Raw genomic sequence first — 4274 nt, 5'->3', positions numbered from 1 at the left:
AATCAACAGAGTCAAGAGACAACCTACAGAATGGGAGAATATATCTGCAAACCATGCCTCTGACAAAGGAATAACATCTAGAACTTAAAGGAACTCAGATAACTCAACAAGAAACAAACAACCCTATTAAAAAGTGGGCAAATGACACGAACTGACATTTTTCAAAAAAGATATACAAATGACCAACAAACATGAAGAAATCACTAATCATCAGAGAAATGCAAACTGAAACCATAATGAGATACTGTCTTACTCCAATCAGAATGGCCATTACTAAAGAGTCGAAAACAATAGACACTGATATGGATGCAGTGAGCAGGGAATGCTTATACACTGTGGGTGGGAATGTACATTAGTACCATCTCTATGGAAATCGGTATGGAGATTTCTCAAAGAACTAAAAGTAGATCTACCGTTTGATCCAGCAAAGGAAAAGAAATCATTATATCAAAAAGATACCTGTACCTGTATGTTTACTGCAGCATAATTCACAATCCAAAGATATGGAGTCAACCTAAGTGGACATCAATTGAGGACTAGATAAAGAAAATGTGGTATATATACACACCATGCAATACTACTCAGCTATAAAAAAGATGAAATTTTTTTTTGTAGCAACTTGGATGGAACTGGAGGCCATTATCCTAAATGAAGTAATTCACGAATAAAAACCAAATACTGCATGTTCTCACTTATAAGTAGGAGCTAAGCTATGGGTATGCATGGTCAGACAGAGTGGCCACATGGACATTGGAGACACAGGATGGGGAAGGGTGGAAGAGGGCGAAGAACAAAAAGTTACCTATTGGTACAACGTACACTATTCGAGTAATGGGTACACCTAAAGCCTAGACCTCACCAGTGTATAATACATCCATATACCAAAACTCCACTTGAACCCCCTAAATCTATTGAAGAAAAAAAAAAAACCAAAAAAACAAATCAACTATTATATATACGCATATGGTGCTGCGGACATGCCAGGTTGGAGACAGATTTGTGAATAATCAAGATTTTTTTGCTAATGGGAACTGGAACTATAAAGAGAACTAAAACAAAAGAAAGACTGTACATAGTAAATAGAGAGCCTATGGGAAGAACTCCAATGTTTGAATAGCAGGTGGGTCAAGGAAGTGGACCTAAAAAAAAGACTGAGATGTGGCTGAAGAGGCATAACGAAAAGTAGGGGGGTAGTTTTTAGTAACCAGAGCATGTAGAGTGTATTAGCGATTTTCAGAAGAACGGAGTAGTAAAAGCTATTAAATGGCACAAAGAGGTCATGCAGTATGAAGAACTGAAAATGTCTATTGACTTAGCAGTGTTTCTCAACTTTCTTTTCCTTGCAGCCTGCTGAGGAGCCTTTTTAGACTTTACTCTCCCCCTGTCTACCTCTCCCAGAAAATTTTTTTTGGAAGAATAATTCTTACTTTTTCAATTATAAATTGTCAAATTATAGTTGTATATATTTAGGGATACAAAGTGATATTATGATTTATGAATAAAATGTGGAATTATTAAATCAAGCTAATTAATATCCCTATACAATTTTAATACAACAGAATATTGTCTGTTTATGTATTGTTAAGTATGCTTTATATACAAAAAGAGTATGAATTTTTTTTCACCCTCACAAGAAGTTTTTGTCCACATTGAGAACGCATGATTTAAGACACAGAGGACATTGGTGATCTCGGTAAAAATAGTTTCAATGGTAGTACAGTGGAATGCTGGAAATGAGACATTGCAGAGTACTAAGAAATAAACAGCAAGAAGTATGAAAAAAACAGAGATAAGTAGAGTAGATTCAAGAAGTCTAGCTGTGAAGGGGATGAGAAGACAGGAAAATAAATGAAGTAGTGGATAAAGCAAAGGAAGAATATATTTCAATGCTGAAGGGAAGGTCTGAACAGAAACGGAAAAGCTGAAAGAAAGTGGAAGGGAATAACTGAAAGAAAGACGACCCTAAGAAGGGAGGAAGGGATGGTATTGAGATACTAGGTGAAAGGGTTTGCTTTCTCTAAGGAGAAGGAACACTTTCTCCTCTTCAAATAGAAAGGAAGAAGGTTTGTATATTTGGCTGCAAGAAGATGATGGCTTCTATTTTCTGTGTAACAGGAGAGAGGGAAGAAATTCTCTCTTCCTCTACAAATACCATTTGCTACTTATGAATTGAGATTGAGCTACTTAAAAAGCAAGGAACTCTAACAGTATATTATGTTGAATAGTTAGAAACAAAAATCATAAGATTCAGTAAGAAAAACTAACCTTGCTGCAAAGAGAGCTTTCCTACTAAATATATGTAAGTTTCAGATAATTCTTCATTAACCTCATTCACTCCACTTTTCCTATGGTTTCAATTCCAAGTGTCCCTCTTTCTTTCCCAAATCAATCCTTTCACTTGTAATCTTGATCCCATTCCTTTCCTTCTCTTCTGGGATCTTATCTCTCCTTTCTTCAATCCTTAATTATTATACATTGGTTACTTGTTTCCTGCCTTCAAACATATGTCTTGTATTCTTTAAAACAAACCCAAACCCTTTTCCCCACCTTGCCACTCTCAGTAATCTTGCTTAATGCCCCAAATGATGAAGTATCAGTCTATACTTAACAGTCTTTCCTCAGTCACTGACTCTAGAGTAGCTCTCAAATAGCTCGATGACTTTCTAGTTACCAAATCCAACGACCTATTCTCAGACTTCAACTTTCTCCTTTGACCCTTGCAGCATTTTATGCCACTGACAACTTTCCCCAAAACAAAACAAATACTCCTTACCCTTCTGTATGAAACTTCACCTGTTTTGGTTCTCATCTTTAAAGTTTTTCCGGCTTAATTCTCAGGTTTTTTTTCCTTTTAATCTTTCTACCATCTCCACCTAAAGCACTGTTTTAATTCGATAAATACAAACTCCACGAAATTCCCCCTCCTTAAGTCAGGGCTCCTAATTTTATAGTGGCACCACCTTCTTAATCACGTAGGCTTCAGATTCAAATAAATCCTATCAAAGCCAACATCCACCAAAGCCACATCGGTCATCACTTTTCCATACTCACTGCCACCTCCACAGTTTAGATCCCTGTCACGTCTCTTCTGCAGAATAGTAACACCCTCCTCACTGTATTCCCTATCCCATGCTCTTCCAGGCGCTATCCTCCAATAGGACGTCCGCTCAGGTCCGTCAGGGGTTTTTGTCCTCCAAAGCAGAAGCCTAGGGCTTAGGTTGCAGTCGTCGGTAGTTTAGCTCACTATGGATGGCAAGACCTTTTTCCCGCGCCCGAGTACGGAAAGGGACCCCAACAAGCTTGACCTCCTGGGCCCAGGTGCCTGAGAACACTGGGGTGCAGGTGCACCGCTCCCTTCCGGCCCTGCTGGCAAGAAAACCCGGAAGGCCAGGGGAGTGGGGGAAGCGCGGCCCTGGCCCATAGCACCAGAGACGCTCCTGGAGCCCAGGCTGGAGTCTAGAGCCCTGGTTATTCAGCCTACTCCCCAGTTTTCGAGCTGTCCCCAGTCCCCAGGTTTCCCGCCCCTCGTACTCACCCCGACACCTGGGCAGGTCAGTGATTCGGCGCCGGGTCCCCTCGGACCGAAGCTCAAGCAGCAGAGAAGGCCGTGAGGACCCCGCAGTTGGAGTGCCTAGGAGTTTGCCTGATTTAACAGCTTCAAAGACACGGACTTTGGTCTACGGTGTTAGAAAGATTAAATAAGCAGGAAGACGTTAAATGACAGGAAAGACGGCTCTTGAAACTTAGGATCTAAATCTTCTAGATCACCCAGGATCTAGAAGAATGGTGGGCTTCGCCCTATCTGGATTCAGGCGTTAATCTGCCGCCTAACTCAGTCTGGGGTCCCCTGCAGTGAGTAGGCGGGGTTGGGAAAAGGGCGGGGCATTACTTGTGTGGGCCAAGGGGTAGAGCCAATGGTTGTAGACGGAAGAGACACGGAATGGGCGGAGTCGGGAGGGGCGGGATTTGGAGAGAAGGAGGCGGTGCTGTGAGGAGGGGGCGGGGCCAGAGTGGGGGGCGGGCCTGGGCGGTGGAGCCAAGGTAGGGTGGGAGCGCGAAGATGGCAGCTGCTGAGGAGGAGCCGAAGCCCAAAAAGCTGAAGGTGGAGGCGCCGCAAGCGCTGAGGTGAGCGCTGCCGGACGTGGGAGGAGGGTGACGGCGCCCGCAGCAAGCCAGGGCCCAAGTTGCGTTGCGCGGCCCCGGCGCTGGGTGGTGTCCCGCAACCCACGTGGGGCCAACACTCAGGACCTGCCACTCAGGGACCTGCCTGCGAG

The 4274-nt window shown here is 43.2% G+C and overlaps 1 protein-coding gene across 1 annotated transcript in view; it reads right to left on the bottom strand.

Moving 5' to 3' along the window:
- Window positions 1-3847, bottom strand: part of AP3M1 (adaptor-related protein complex 3, mu 1 subunit) — a 25734-nt gene extending 21887 nt beyond the window's left edge. Inside the window, exon 1 of the mRNA XM_012663314.1 lies at window positions 3536-3847. The gene's annotated coding sequence lies outside the window, so the exon portion shown is untranslated. The remainder of the gene's footprint in view (window positions 1-3535) is intronic.
- Between the last annotated feature and the right edge of the window lie 427 nt (window positions 3848-4274).

Source organism: Propithecus coquereli, unplaced genomic scaffold (assembly GCF_000956105.1).
Source record: "Propithecus coquereli isolate 6110/MARCELLA unplaced genomic scaffold, Pcoq_1.0 Scaffold80, whole genome shotgun sequence".
Classification (NCBI taxonomy): domain Eukaryota; kingdom Metazoa; phylum Chordata; class Mammalia; order Primates; family Indriidae; genus Propithecus; species Propithecus coquereli.
The sequence above is the reverse complement of the archived record's forward strand: the minus strand, read 5'-3'. Positions and strand labels throughout refer to the sequence as shown.